Source organism: Lagopus muta, chromosome 2, assembly GCF_023343835.1.
Source record: "Lagopus muta isolate bLagMut1 chromosome 2, bLagMut1 primary, whole genome shotgun sequence".
Taxonomy (NCBI): domain Eukaryota; kingdom Metazoa; phylum Chordata; class Aves; order Galliformes; family Phasianidae; genus Lagopus; species Lagopus muta.
Window position 1 is genome coordinate 76,333,990 of NC_064434.1, and position 16,900 is coordinate 76,350,889.

General features: G+C 38.1%; 1 protein-coding gene across 9 annotated transcripts in view; it reads right to left on the reverse strand.

Moving 5' to 3' along the window:
- The window catches only part of SMYD3 (SET and MYND domain containing 3), a 373,538-nt gene that overhangs the window by 303,566 nt on the left and 53,072 nt on the right, over positions 1–16,900 (reverse strand). Inside the window, exon 1 of one of the 9 annotated variants that reach the window (XM_048934938.1) lies at positions 3,174–3,196. The exons of the other annotated variants lie outside the window; for them this stretch is intronic. The gene's annotated coding sequence lies outside the window, so the exon portion shown is untranslated. Of the gene's footprint in view, positions 1–3,173; positions 3,197–16,900 lie in introns of those variants that run through there. 9 annotated transcript variants of the gene reach the window in all.

Consider the following 16,900-nt stretch of genomic DNA (forward strand, 5'->3'; position numbering starts at 1 on the left):
CTATTCTTTTTAATTCATCACTTTCACACCTACTGAGACTGTCAAACTCTGTGACTTGCTTTTCCACATTTTGCAGACAAGGATTTCTTCCTCTGAACTAGTTTTTAGCTGGCAAAGCTTCTGAATCACCTTCTCTTCCAGTTGGTTGAACACCAGCGCTGTAGCAAAGAGGAACTCCGTGGCTAAAGACGGCAAGAAAGCAAAACCACGTGTCCCCACTTCAGTATGGTTTACAGAGTCATGCTCTCAGGTATAACTTGTCCCTATGGATGGGCTTTATCAGCAGAAGAGGTGAATGCCTCCAGTTCAGTCTTGGCTGCGTTTTTATAGATCCTCAGTAGAATCTTTCAGACCCATAAGCAGAGAATAAGACGCTTCCACTGCCTGACAACAGCAGAGTATCAGTTTAGCAGTAAAGATGACAACGCCAGCACACTTTCATTTCCACTTGGCATTGGCAGATGGTTTAAAAAAAAAAAAAAAGTCACCAAGTAATGCCTCACCCCTCATTAGTACGGCCCTTCAAAAAATGTGACTCAACAGCACACAAATAATAGGAATTCAGATAGAAAAATGCTGCAAGGCTATCTGAGATAGCCAACAGCCAAGCCAGATGCTTCATTTACACTGCACAAACCCAGTAGCAAGGAATAATTAAATAAATAACTACGAAGGTCCTTAGAAGTCAGGATTGCCAGCAGAACAAAGATTAAGCAGTTTTTCCACAACAGAATTCATCAGCATTTTTGCTTCATGATTTCAGAATTACCTACGAAGAAAACTAGACTTAAAACCAAAATCTTGAAGTGACATCATAGTAGTGATTGGAGTACACACTCATTTGGAAATACACTGATAATTAATCTCATGAGCAAAATTGTTTTATGACAAGATAATTGAAAACTGTCAGTTTCACTCTGATACAGTTAAACAACATTAGAGCAGTATCTAAAAATAATATTCATTTGGTAGCTGATTGGCACTTTCTACAATCTACCTTCACCTAAAATCTCTCAAGATTTTTTCATTTTCATGAAATGTAATTGAAAATACGCTTTTCAACTTTGTTGTCTGAAATTTAGAAATAAGCTTCTAAGTGCAGGCCATCATTTATATCTTTGATATGTAATGTCATTGATCGCATTTGCTAGATACACACAAATCAATACAATATAGATCATAATAGACTAAAAAAAAAATCAGAATACACATTTTACCCATAAAAGGAAGTAAAGCTAATTCAGGTAACTTAAGACCACTGTGTGGTCTGTGTGTTGTTTTTTTTGTTTGTTTTCAATAAAAGAATTTTAATGTGAAGGGAGGACAACACTTAATTGTTCGCCAAGGGCAGATTTGAACACTTTTCTCTTAAGTATCTGTTTTTCTTTTTTTTGTACAACAGACTGCCCTGCATGCTTCAGAATATCCAAGTGTGGGAACAACTCATCTTCTGAAGCACAGCCAAGTAAGAATAGCTGGAGCATCTAGAGAAGCAGCACTTGCAGAAAGGGACCTAGGGGTGCTAATGACAGCCAAGAGGGCAAACATCATTCTGGTGATGCAATGAATACATCATAACCAGTTGGGCAGGAGATAGCTATTACATTTCACACAGTAGTAATAACAGATAATGGTGCTTTTCTGTTTTGAATAAATTCATCAGGAAGAATTTTCTATGCAATGTGACCTGTGACTAAATATTGCCTTCCTTTGCAAACATATACACAGAAGATTGAAGGAATGAAGCTTTTCTTTTTTTAATAAAAGGAGTTAATGATTAAGTGTTTTCCGTGAGATATCATTGCCTCCAGAAATCACTTTGTAGCAGAAGGCAGAGCCTTGCCAACTTTGCATTTTTGCCCTTACACAGGAGGCCATGGCAAACTCCAGGATTATTAAGGAAGCAGGGATCAAAATGAGCCTATCAAAGTTTTCCTAAGGATATGACATCAAGATGCAGTATTTTTAAGATACATAGATACAAATATTTATCTAGAATTTTCACCTTTCAGGTTTTAAAAAGGAATAATCTCAAACATACATTCCTCAGTGAGACTCCCCTCTTGCTTTTAAAAAAATATTTTCATTTCCACCAGGTCAAAAAGCTACTTTATTAAATTGCTTTCATAAAAAGACTGTAAAGACATGAATTTATGATAATGCACAATTTTCCCACACAATTTGATTTTCAGGAAGAACATCAAAAGACGGCTTATCTCTAAATATGATCTCAGCACATATTTAGTCAGTCAACCACAAGAAATAAGGATACTGTATTTTTGAACCACTCTCTCTGACAGTCTCAAGTCTACCAAGAAATTCTGAAGTTTTTTTTATGCAGCCAGAATTTTGAGACTTAAAATAAGCTTTTACATATTTATTCAATATCCTTTTATTAGATTTTTTACTTCCTAATACGGCTTGCATTTTCACAGCCCCATGATTGCCTATCAAAATAGCTGGAAAAAAAAAAACTTAAATATTTTTGAGAAGCCTTAACTGTTTTCATTTGTGAATGAACATTTGACTTCATTCCAAATAAAACATTTTAGGCAACATCTTTATCTAGTTATGCAAGTAAAGAGCAGCTTGCATTATTTGAAAGTTTACAAAGAAGTCACTTAATATTATTACAATTTTGATGCCGTTTTTGAAGCAATTACTAGATCAAGACCATTCACTGTATTGATATATTGATTCCTATGAATCAATAAATCCACAAAAATCCTTCATAAATATGCATAAATTAGATTATTTCATTCTTAAATTGGGCAATTAAAATTCTCTCAACCTAACAGTACAAACTACTGTAATTCTTTCTAATTTACTTGGCAGCAAAAAAAGAAAAAAATAATAAATACATGGAAAGAAGCTGAAGAGGTCCCATCACTTTTCTCCTCGCAGATATACCAGAGTTTCCCCGCAAAGGACTCAGATTATACAGAGAAGCATACATTCTCTTACTCAAACTCAAAAAGAAACAGCAGAACAGACAGCAACCAGAGTTGGGTCATCTTACCATTAAGCACAAGGATGTGAATTTGCATTCACAGGCACACCATATCGAAAAATCTGCTCTGCAGCATTAAAGAACTAAGTTCTCAATTCCCCAAGAAGCTATAATACCAGAACAAGGACTTAGTCCAAACAATTTGAAAGTCTGATGAACTTACCCATACGTAAAGTAAGAATGCTCCAAACATTCTTAAATACAAGTCACAGAGGTAGTGGAATGGTGCACTTCACCCTCAGTAGTCCATATTGGGCCTATTCATTATTATCTGCATTACCTTCCAGTGACACAGCTTTGCCAAGATGTTTTGATGCTTCTTGCACCACAACAGTAAGATAAAGAAAAAAAAGCACAAACAGCAGATAAGTGAAAGGCACACTTCACACGGACTCAGCAACTCTTAGAAGACGGCTCCCTAAAACATTTGCCCATGCAGAACTGCAGTTTGTTCACATGGTCAAAGGAAATATACAAGAAGGAATCATAGTACTCATCAGTAGAACTATAACCAGAAAATATTTACTAGTCTCTTCACAGACAGGTTAAGAACTACCTCTCCTGCAGGATCACTGTGAGGAAGCAGTGTGACACAGCCCCTCAGGGATACTATTCTCTTTATTTTGGTTGCCTGTTATGTTTTAGAGACAGTGAGGTTGAAGATACAATTGTTTACTCATACACATACTCCCTACCTGCATAATTTCACTCCTGAATTACTGGAGAAAGGAACTTGTGTTGCACCGTGCACCAACAACTATACACACAATCATACGCACCATAAAGCAGTACCACCCACCCAAAAACAATCCTCTGCTCTAAGATACTACCATTGCCATGCTTTCCACCTAAATATAAGGATGAGGAAAAAAAAGTTATGCGCGCACACACAATCAACTAACAAAGAGCCTTTGCTTTTCATGAACATTTCCCGCTGCTTCACAAGAGACCAGCGAGAATGCTTTCATCTTGCCTAGAACACTTCTGAAAGCAAGCTCATCAAAACTCTGCTCAAGTTTGCAAGCTCTGCTCACAACAAATCCATCATATCAGTCTGTATTGCTTATACTATCCACTGAAACCTAGCTTAGCCTTAGACAAAAAAGGTAAAGGCAATCCAAAGTTTTTGAATAGAATTTGGAATGCACACTGAGTATTAGAGTACCTCAGATTAGCTATAAAAAAAAGTCACAATTTAACTCTGCAGCCTTCTTACAGACTTCAATTTATCTTGAAATTAAGCCATCATTCTATCATCACGTCAGCTTCTTAAAAAAGACTCTTCATGCTCAGTCTGAACTGTTTTCCTGTGGTAATCCACCACAAATACAAAATTTTCTATAAAAAGAAATTAGTACCAAGCATTTCAAAGGATGAATAAAAGAAACTGACCTAAAAAGACACAATACACATTTAAACGCAGAAATAAAACTGTTATTTCCCTTATCTTCCTTAGTTTTCACAGCTTCAGAATACAGAGAACAAAAACTAAATTTCTGCCAAATTGAGATTTTGGAAGGACCAGAACTTTCATCCATCTGATTAAAAAAAAAAAAAAAAAAAAGAAAAAAGAAAAAAAAAAGTCAGCAAAGAATCAGAGTAAGTGATCCTATTGCTTCCCAAGTAGCAATTAAAACTTCAGTTTCAGGGTGAGTAACATACAGCTTCTGACCTCCCTGTCTTTGTTATACAGTAACAAAAACATTGTTGAGCTCCAATAAAGACAGTAGCATGGAAGGTCCTCCAAAAATTATGAAAACACTCAGCTGTACTGAGATACAGCAAGGCATTCATCTGTTCACTGCGGGGAGAAAATTATTTCCTAATATATATTAAAACAGAAGACATTGTTTACCATGTACTCTTTCCCCCAAAATTCTTTTGCTTTCTTCAACTTCTTATTTACAGGAAATGAAGGAAATTGAAAAATTAAAAAACAGTAAATGAAAACATTTCACTTTCAGTTTCTCCCTCTCACCACAGAGGTAGAATCGTAGAATCTTAGAATGGGTTGGGTTAGAAGGGACATTTAAGATCTTCTTGTTCCTACCTCCCCGACATAGAGAAATCATATTCATTTAAAAACATATACATATTCTTTTGTAATTCCCTTGTTTATAAATACAATATCAACTAATATTTTAGACACCAGCTGAGTATTGTCAGCCACAGGAAGCTCACTGCATCAGGCAGGCAATGGATTCCCAGGAAACTGCAAAAGTAAAGGAAGTTAATCTGTTCACTTTCTCTCATAAAAATGAAAGGCAGATCATTTCCACCCACTGACCATAAAATCTAGGTTATTAACCTTTGCTAAAAACCATTATACCCAGTTTCTGAAATAAAAAAATACACAGAAGTAGCTAATGCAAACTATTGCAGTAAAACGCTGAAATCAGTTGAGCTATCAAGATGTATATCTATTAAAGATTTTTCATATGAATGTAGATAGCATAGAGTCCACTTAAATTATGATAATGAAGATTTACAGTGGTCGCTACAATTCCATTCCTTCAGAACATATCCATCATGCACATGACCCTTCAACCCTTTGAAATGCAAAAAGTTTAAATCCAACCAAAGAGTTTTAATTCTCACCTCCATCAACATAAATTCCAACATTAATATCTCATAATTCTCACTTTAAGCTACGTCTCCCCCTAAGGCCAGAGACTGAGTTAAACATTTGAGAGCTGATCAACTTTTTCCAGAACAGAAGTGAAACGTGACATAAGGAACCTTATGCAGAAATGATCATTTAAAGTAAAAGTATCTGTTGACTTCTAATATATGGTTTTTATTGATCACTGGAGGAAAATACACAGCTAACAGTAATGGCTATGTTGGAAAAGTGCTCTGCAGCTGAGAATTTGCTCTATCAAATGGTGTTATTGTGCTCTTTGTATCTGTTACAGTTTCCATGGAAATAAATAGGAGGCATTACTTTCAGAAAGTGAAATACGTATTTCACTTTCTACACCAAGAGTTGCAAAGTAAGAGAAGTAAAAAAGAAAGAAAAGGAAGTAGCTCAATCTAGGTGTGCCCACTAGAAATTAAGCTAGTGCCTTGTAAGCAAAGAAAAGTCTGGGTCGAGAATCAATCAGTGGAACAAACTAACCATTTAAAGTCAGATCTCATTGCTGTGTTCACTAATAAAGGGGGAGGAGGAAGGAAATAATTCTTCTTTGCTAGTATATCTTTAAAATACATGAGGAATTTCTGAAGGCAGAAATACTAGGTTTCTATTTTGAATATGTCACAGATTAGCAAATCGTTTTAGGATGACTGTTTCAGATGGAACCAAAGGTCCATATGCAGCACAGAATCTCATTTCTGTATGACTCAAGTTAGATTCTTTGCAAAAACTACAGCACAGATGTAATAATTCTACTGTTACAGGAACACAGAAACAAGAGATTCGGATTTGACTCTGTAACATGCAATCTGAAATATTCTGCAGCATCTCGGAATGCCATAAACCTCTTACTTTTTGGTATAGTTACCAAGACAGGGAAGATGCCCATATACAGAACATCAAACTTGAAGTGAAAATTTTACTCCTTTTTTAAAAACAAATTTTGCTAATAGGATTGTGATAAGATACAAAAAGTCTGTTTACTGCCCAGCTGCAGCTCTCATGGTCAGCACAGGACAGTTCCTCCCTACTTCCATTCCCAGTTTTCTGTTAGTCCAGTAACAACACTTCAAGAAGAGAAGAATGCTGTAGTGAAGTTTCTTCTTCTTCTTCTCATTTATTTTAAACTATATACATCTCATTTATAACCTTGCTCAGATAACCTTTAGATTGCTGCTTCTGTCCTTTCCAATTCCTTCTAACCCATAGTAGATAATCTCAACTATAGATCTGTTTTGCTTGCAACAATGCTTTCCCATGGCCACAACTCCCACAAGAAGCATCCCTGTAGAAGTGATATTACCTGGCTAAATTCAGACAGACTCTGAATATAAGTCATTAGGATCCAACAAAAAAAAAAAAAAAAAAAGCTTTCTTCAGCAAGTACAATAATACTAAAGCTGTTCCTCAAGGTTTCAAGTACTGCAATGGCCCTTTTTCTGTTATGTGATGATGGCATCTTCCAGAAAAAAAAAAAAAAAAAAACTATTAAAAGCCCTTTTTCCTGTTGGTAAAAAGTGTTGAAGCTTAAAACATGAGACATCAGGCAAGAAATTTGCCTCATATTAGAATATATAAAAGCTGACAACTTCTTTTGTCTTGCCAACTACTAGAAATGCAACTGATTTCCCCTCCCCCCCCCCCCCCCCCCCCAAACAGGAAGAGTCCATTACTGCAAAGAAATACGTAACCATATTCTGTTTAACAAGTGTCTTAGACCACATGATAGTTGTACATAGTTGGAACCTAGCTCAACACTTAAATAGTGTAGTTCTACCCTTTACACTTCTGCACAAAAGCCTTCAAACTTATTTCTCAAGTACACACTGCATCACACACACCAGTCCTGATTCAAACAGTTAAACAAGGACAGATGCCCCAAGATATCAGAGCTTCCTTTGCATTTCCAAACATCTTACATTACTACAAATAAAAACATCCCCATACCTAGGAAAAATTCAGTGGTATTCCACAAGCAAAGACAGTGTGGCATTTTCCTATGTTCTAATTACTGGTTCCTCTAAGTTTGCAAAAATAAGATAAATGTTTACTGCAGTCATGTAGAAACAACAGAGAGCAAGTGTGTTTTCACAGGAGATATTCTTAAGAGTAGTTTTCGTCCTAAAGTCCAAAATATGCAAGCAGTTTGCTAAGATGCTGAGTACCCTAACTCAACTAACATGCAAATATTTTCAGTGATGTCAGAGTGTTCTGGTGTAAGATTCATGCCAGTTATGAAATTGTGAAGGTTCAAAGTTCACAGGTTCACATACACGCTTTCTGGGTAACCTATGTATACAAAGTCACATGTGACCTATAAGATTCCACTTCCACTTCAGCTAGAAATTGTACTCTAATAAATTTTAAGGCTGAAAAACCTCAATCCATCCTAATTTTTATTTACCTTTCTTCTGCATGACAACATATTCCAGAAGCACATGTGAAACAGATTATTGAAAGTTTTTTATAGCATAAGATTAGTGTAAAATTAACTATTAACACTATAATAATAGCAATACTTATACATCCTAACCTATAGCAAAACAGTCTGAACAATCCCACTAACATGCTCAGAGTAAGATGTACAGCTTGAAACATTCTTGCATGATGTTAAATGTAGTTGAAATATCACATCTCTCAGGTACAGAGGGAGATCTTCTCAACAAGGCAGAACAACAACAACAAAAAAATGATAGTAGTTGAAGTTTAAGGTCAGTTTCCTGTTTGACCCTGAGCAGCAAAAAAAAAAAAAAGCATGCATATCTTGTCTATGATTCCAATAAATCAATGATGAGACTCCCAGTGGTTGAATCTCAACTTACTGGAACTTAAACACAGAAGGCCAGATAGTGGGAATGGATACTCAAGTCAAACAGCACATGCGTCAGGATGCCGAGTCCTGAGACAGGGGAGCATGCAGCAGGGCAAGGTCCCTGGAGCAGCTGTGGCTGAAGCTGTGTCTCCCATCAAAACAGCCTCCAGCTGCATGCGGCATCAGGACCACATGGAAGACATCCATGGATTCCCCATCCGTGTGGAGACCCGATGAGGAAAAAAAAATCTATATTGGTATATTCCAGTCTGCTGAGGTCAGTCTTCCTCAAGTACATTTTTGAATGCATAGGCAAAAACAAAAGTTGCAGAGATCACTCCTACCCCTTCCAGTTCAGAAGAAATAAGCCAACTGCAATCGCAGGCTTGCCTGCGAACTGAACCAGAATAGTAGATAAAGATCATTAAACAAAGTTATCTTGGAGCTTTAAAATATTTTAGGCATTGTGGAAAGATACAGTTTTGCTTTTCATGAATATCTAGATATGAAATTAGCGTTACTGGGAAACAAGCAAGATTGGCTATTTAAACAAACCCAGTTGTAGTTTTTAAAGATCAGATGAACTCCATAAAACCCCATGGTCAGATCTTTTTTTCCCAAGATCTCAGCTTTGCTTGGAACAATAAATCAAAATTATTGAACCATTGTTCTAAATTCCACTGTTTATTGATTAAATTCATTTAATGATGTCATTTGCTTGCATGAGCTAGAACAGCCACCTGCCATTTCTCTCAAACTTCCTCCAAGTGCTCCATGCAATTTTGATTCTAGAGGAGCAACAGCATTTCTACACTCAGGGCTTCTCACCATTTGAGTATAGCTCTGTTAGTTGCACTGCAATGATTGGCTAAGGAGGATGGAGAAAAAAAATCACTGGGCTGAGTAGTTCCTTCTCCTGTTGTAAAAGAGTATGACAATTAACAACTCCCTGCTGAAATGGCAGAAGATGTACAACAAATAACCACTCTAAATACTAGACACCAGGAAAACACGTGCCAAACTTCACCTACATGCCTTATTACATAGTACTACATGAAAATAAATCATTAAATGAAACCCAAGGAGATAAAAACAATTCTAACTACAGAACTATCTTCAGACAATCCAGCATTCCCCTCTTAACTGAAATAAATACCAACTGCAACAGGACTTCGTAGGACTCTACAAAGCTTTCATCCCTCGGAAAGCTGACTGTAAGAGGCATGGAGTTAAACAGTTTGGAACTAGATAAATACAAATTACTGGATCAAGCAAAGTAGCATTAACAATGAGCTTGATTTTATTTCTGCCTATCAATCATCCTGGTAAAGCAAAACTTTAGCTAAAGGAAATCTTTCTACTTCAAAATGACAACAGCACACCCATCAAACCTGTATCATCACCATAGAGTGATGATATTGATGGCATATTCAGCTTGTCAGTTCTCCTTATATACACAGAATAACACAAATTAGTAGAACACCTAATACAGTACAACACGATAATAAACTAGATAACTAAGAAACCAACCAGCCCACCCACCCCTGATCCATTTCTGCTTTTAGTCAAATTCAGTTAAATTTCTTCAAACAGAATCATAGAATTGCTTGAGTCAGCAGGGATCCTTAAAGGTCACCTAGTCCAACTCCTGAAATATCTTGTATTCTTCTCCCAGAAAATCAAGAGATGCTCTAGCAGCAAACACCAATGCTCAAATGTTTTCTCAGTGTCAACTGACACATACTCTCCCCTAATCACTGGATTTATTTTCCCTTTCAGTACCTTTCTCGTGAGACTCCACATTCCCCTCATCCCTCTCGTCTTGAAATGGAGTGACAAGAAAATTGAACCTGCAAATGTAATTTCTTGCAAAGCTACAAGATTTAGGTGGTACTAAAAATAGTTACAGAGCACTTCTTTTATTTTTATCACGGGCAGGTTTGCCAGCATAATTTACATTCATTTTGTTGTTTGTGATGCAATTTTTTTATTAGCAGATAAAGACTTTCAAAAACATATACATGCTTGGAAAGCAGATGTCCATGCTTACATTTTTTCTGTTTCATTGCCTTACACTTCAGGCTGTTTCACTGCTGAAAAATATCTCACTGAAAACATGCAACTCACAGTTCCAGACACTACCAGCTCTTATGATGCTCCCAGGAAAGCCATTCCAGTGGATCACAGCAGAGGAGTGTCAGCCATGCTTGACTTTTTGGGGGCAGACATGAGCCACCGAACCCATCTGAATTTGGCAAGGATAGTCTACATTAACACAGTTTGTGGGGTTTTGGAGAAGCTCCCTCTCTGATCTTACAACCATGCACAGCAGTTGCTGTTGATTCACGTATATCATTTTACAGGAGGTAGTTAAATATGTTGTTTCACATTTTAACCTACAGCTACAAGGGCATTAAGACAATGGGCTGAATTCCTTTCTTGGGAACTCCTGCCACGAGGCAGGAATTGCTCCTGTGGTGTCAGCCTATTTGCATCACCCAAGTAATGGTACAAATGTTGGTCCAGAGTGTCACTGTTGACAAACTGACAGAATGGGAACAACCTGAAGTGCTGCGTTAGGCTTTGCCACCAGAGCTTATTTTCAGAGCCATTGATTTTCAAACAAACGGCATCAAAAATGACTGATTGTCCAACATGTGTGAAAAGTCAGTTCAATTAAAATATATTTAAGTTGTTATAAGAAACATAGTAATCTTATATGAAATAACAGCAAATGCTGTCAAATTTGCATCTGGCATTTGTCTAAATCAACTACCAACAAAGAAAATGCAGCATTCATTTTATCATTTTATTCTCAAGATAAAATTACTTCTTCAGCCAACAGAAACTCGTTTAAGATCAACACTGACAGAACATTCATTTATACAAAACTAAGCTTCCAACGTTTACTTGAGAAGAGCATTGGACAAGAACTTCCAGGCTGTGTATGCAGGAAGATACAAGGAGAAAAGCAGTGACAACTCATTAGCCTTTTGACTGCCCAGTTCTTGCATCTCCCTTCCAAGAACCTGGTGCCAACTGCTGAAGTTTACCTATACCCACTACTATGCCTAAGGGCTGTCTAAATTAGCCTCGTCAGATTCCAGCTGCAATGGTACAAGTGATCTCAAGCCAGGTCAGTGTTACCAGTTCTACAACTTTGTGACTGCAGCTCAACCATACTAAAATACACAATAAGAGATCAATTACATAGCAGTCATGACTACAGTACAACTACTGCTCCTTTCTCCATCTTCATACTACTCAAAATTTCAACTCCATTAATAACACAGTGCTTTCAAAAATCGTAATGTAACATCCTCACAGCTTGAGAAGCATTTGAATTAATCCATGCTGTGTACCCAAATAACTTCTAAAACTGAGGAGGGGTTTTGATGAAATAGCAAGCATAAAAAAGCTCATCATAACTACAGAGCTAAGAAAACAATGTGTGTCTAATTTTTTTATGCATACTGGAAGAGATGGAGAGAGAGCAGATTTATTAGGACTGGATTTCACCTCTGTAGCTGTAACATGAAGGAAATCACAGCAATTACAGTATAGTAGCAAAGTGGTAGGCTACAGCAGGTAAGGATATACTCAAACATGGTAGCTGTGGACACAGAAACAAAGGAAAGAAGCTGCTTACCCTTGGAAGGCCTCAGGTAGGTGAGGATCTCCAGCAAGATACCCCCTTACCTCCACTGCCAATCCTTGAATCTGGGGAAGGTCTGGGAAGGGGCGGATCCTGGCTCCACCCCCTTCTGGTCAACCTGGTTGGTCCTGCCTTCCTACCAGGTGTTCACTCAGAGTTTCAGGTCATGACTTAATAGCTACTGTAATGGGAATGTTATTTAATTGTCACCCATTGAAACAGCATGTCTCACCTTCTGTTGGTGCTTAAGGGTATAGCAGCCATTTAATTCTATAGGATACCATTTGGGCTAAGTTAAACTCATTTTTCACAGAAACTCTGAAGTAGCTGAGATAACAGTAAGTCAATAGCAACACCACAAATACTTGGCTCCCACCTTCAAAGATCCAAGAACTCTTCAGACCATCAACCTACTCCAATGTCGTTATGTAAGGAAATCAATTTTTAGCCTTTTCATCTATTAAAGATGTTAAACAAGTCTCAGAGCTGATTAATAATCCCACCACACAGAATTCCAGCATTGCTCACAGCCAAAACAAACAAGCAAAAAAGCTTTAAGCAACCCCACTGCAGGTCATCCTAAAGACAAGGATAGAACAGCTTGCTGCCAACAGCTTTACAAGCAGTTATCAGGCTTATCCTCCTCAATTAAAGGCTTTTAAAATTGCTGATAGAGAACGTAAATGTTTTTCATTTAGTAATCAAATCTTTACTAAATGTGCCCATGACCTCATCCATGCTGACTTTTCCTAAACACAGAAGGTGCCTCACCCAACATATTTTGTGCATGTACTCCAGTGCACAACCACTGAAGCATGCTTTTTGTTGTTGAGTTTTTTTTGTTTGTTTTAAATCTTTACTGCTTCCAGTTCACTTCCATAAGAGCACCAGGAAAGAGACCAATGTATACCACATGTCAGGAACAATCAACTTCTCAAATACTATGTTTTGTGAACATTCTCTAAGCAGAATTAGGCAAAGTAATGGTAATTAAATCCCTGGCCACCTGGATCCTTTCTCATTTGTGAAGAGAATTATCACAGCTCTAAAACTAAACCAGAGAGAGGAAAACAAAACTTAGATGCAAAAAACATTATACTACCCTGCCATTTTGCTCTCTAGACTCTTTTCTCCCAATACTTCCAATCTCAGCTTAAGAGAAAATAGTCAACTGAATAAGATGCATACACACTCTCCCCATCGCACTCTCAGTCTCCCCTCAGCGTCTACTCAAGTCAGTAACTTTTATAGAAGCATTTGCTTTATAGTCTGAACTGAAAAAACTCCTTAAAAAGTATTTTTCTCTTCCCTACCAGTTTTCTCTTCTACAATACAAAACCAAGTCATTACAAATTTTGTCCCCACAGTATACGCTTCTAACTCTTCTACCATGTTTTCTTCACCTGGCGTTTCCCATACTAGACGTAACATGTAAAACAGAAGATGCAATCAACAATTAGATAAGAGAACACACATTACACCACAAGCTCAGTCTGAAGTATCGTAATTCTATGGTTTCACAGCACCAAGCTTTGTTAGTGAAAGTTAATACTTTAATTGTAACCATGTTGCTCTAACTTCAAATTGGATGGGATGGCTAAGGCTTCGTTTCATGTTCTGCTACAATATCCGATTGCTCTGAGATGCAACTATTGTTACATAAAAATTGAGATAATTGCTATGGAGAAATATCTCCTCCAATCATAACTCAATAGGAAAATAACAGGAAATAATTAAACTTGAAAAGGCATGTTAGACAAAAATCACTTCCCATGAAGATGTGATTTTTATTTGGTGAAGTAGAGAGGAATGTTCTTAGGCTGTTTATCACCCTCATTCTGGAGTATTGCTGCTACATTTCTTCTCATTTTACTCACATTTTTACTGTTTTTTGTTTCTTTTTCCCTTAATTTTTATTTTCATCATTGCTTCTGAAGCTGATGCACAGCGGTTTATACTTCCTTTGCAGTCTTCAGCTAGAGAAAGAATACCTATTGTAACCAAACTGATGATACTAGCAGCTGTATGAAACTATTTCTGTAACAGAGTGATACAGCCCAGGATGGAGACTCCTACTTGTAGCTGTTGCTGCTACTGCTGTCCCTATGTTTATGCAGCACTACACTATTAAAGCAGGCAGCACAGCCTGCTACAGCCTGTGGCTGGTAGGACAGGATTTAGCTCTCATTGTTCTATAAGTCTCTTCTGCAAAGACAGACAAACCTTTCACAGAATGGTCCAGGTTGAAAGGAACCTCAAGGACCACGAATCTCCAACCCCCCTGCCACAGGCAGGGCCACCAAACTCCACATTTAATACTAGACCTGGCTGCCCAGGGCCCCATCCAACCTGGCCTTGAACACCTCCAGGGATGGGGCATCCACAACCTCTCTGGGCAGCCTGTTCCAGCACCTCACCACTCTCATACTAAAGAACTTCCCCCTGATATCCAACCTAAATCTTCCCTCTCTCAACTTGAAACCATTTCCCCTTCTCCTGCTGTTATCAACCCTTTCAAACAGTTGGCTCTCCTCCTGTTTATAGGCTCCCTTTAAGTATTGAAAGGCTGCAGTGAGGTCACCCTGCAGCCTTCTTTTCTCCAGGCGCCCTCAGCCTGTCTTCGTAGGGGAGGTGCTCCAGTCCCCTGATCATCTTTGTGGCTCTCCTCTGGACCCTCTCCAACAGCTCCCTGTCTTTTTTGTACTGGGGGCTCCAGACCTGAACACAGTACTCTAGATGGGGTCTCACAAGAGCAGAGTAGAGGTGGACAATCACCCCCCTGTCCCTGCTGGCCACCCCTCTTTTGATGGAGCCCAGGATACCATTTGTCTTCCGAGCTGCAAGAACACACTGCTGGCTGATGTTACATTTCTCATCCATCAAGACCCCCAGGTCCTTCTCTGCAGGGCTGCTCTCAAGGACCGCTCCTTCCAGTCTGTATGGACGCCTGGGATTCCTCCATCCCAAGTGCAAAACTCTGCACTTTGCTGTGCTGAACCTCATCAGGTTCACCCGGGCCCACCTTTCTAGCCTGTCAAGGTCCCTCTGAATGGCATCCCTTCCTTCCACCGTGTCAACCACACCTTCTTCCTTCAAAAGACTGCTAGTCTGCTACTCAAGAAAACCATGAAGACTCACTGCTAGATTATTTGAAAATTCTTCTTGAGTATTACTGGAAGCACTATGCAAGCATGAAGCATTATTGCCTAATAGACAAACCAAAATCACAGGCAAAGACAAAGGAAAAGCAGTAAAGTCAGTATCAAAATTTCTATTTACTCCTATATTTCAGTAGTAGCTGAATTGATGGGAGAACAAGGGATACCAAGCAGACAACCCTGTGACCTACCAGACCAAATTAAGTAATGCTTAAATAGCCCCAAGAACCTCCCTACATTTCTTCACCATTAATAACTTTCTTCCCCCTCTATACAAAATGAGACATAATCTTCCCCCGTTTGAGTTAAGATAGACAGAGAAAACTGTGCCAGAAATGAGCCTACATCATGGACTTCTGTAGTCCTGTCCTCACGTCAGCATTGTAGTCTGGGAGTTGAATAGCTTTGCCATCAGCTGATGGAGCCTGGACAAGCTCCATCAGCAGCTTGTCCAGGCTCCTACAGGACAGCCCAAATACCAAAGGGGATCAGCATGTCTCAGTTTCTGAATCATCACAAAAAGTGAGTTTAAAACAGTGAAGTTTGTAAACAATAAAATCCAATGTTCAAATAAAACTTGGCTATTAGTTATGCTGCATTAACTAGTGCTTAGCTTCCTCGAATATATTTAGAATTCTCCATTTCCTTTGGTTTCTTGTACTACAAAACTAGACAGTTACCTTAGATTATTCCGTTTCCTAGATAAAACAGCTCCTAAGAAACAACAGTACACATTAGGAAAGTGATAATTAATGCCCTCTGAAAACAAATACAAGGTTTGTCAGAATGAGTTTTGTTATGCCCTGGTGGAAAACGCTGGAAAAAGATTACAGAAAAGTTCTCCTGAAATTATTTGGGCAGTAACTGAGCACAATTTTTCTGGTGATCAAAAGGTAGCTCGTAGCAGCTGTAAGCAGTTTCAGTACCTTAAAACCACACACACAGAGCAGGGGAGAGAGGACACACCATGCTCATATTCCCACCAAACAAAACTTTACCAGCAAAAAAAAGTGAATCCACAGTATCTAAGACAAGAAGCTAATCACAAATCTCTTGTAACAGACTTAAAGATGACAACAGTCAGAGAAAGAAGTTCTGATACAGTTCAGTGAGCTGGAACATACTGCTCCAACTCTGAAAAACTGAAAATAGAAAGAGCCAAGAAGATTGAAGTAAATGTAATTGCCTGTTGAGTGTCTAAGCTTAAACACTGTTTCAGGTATAATGATTTTTGGAGATTACATTACATTCAAAATTATAATAAAAAATGAACTAACAAAATGAAAAGGCTTTTGCAAAACAGTTTCCTGTGCCACATCTAAAAATAAATGTGCTAGCACTGGCCTGGACCTCAATTTTAACATAAGCCCACAGTTTCACATGAAACAGTAGGAATGCACAATAGATGTGAACTACACAGAGAGCAAAAGGTGGACAAACATGCATTTGCTTTTACCATCTCCAGAAAAAGAACTCTGTGACCTCCTAAACATATGAAAGCTGAACAAATGCACCTAACGCTACTTAGATTAGCAAACATGGCATCAGAAAGCAATCCATCTACACCTGTGCACCTTCAACAACTCCTCACTTACTCATAGCTTTACTCTTAACTTTATCCCAATATTTC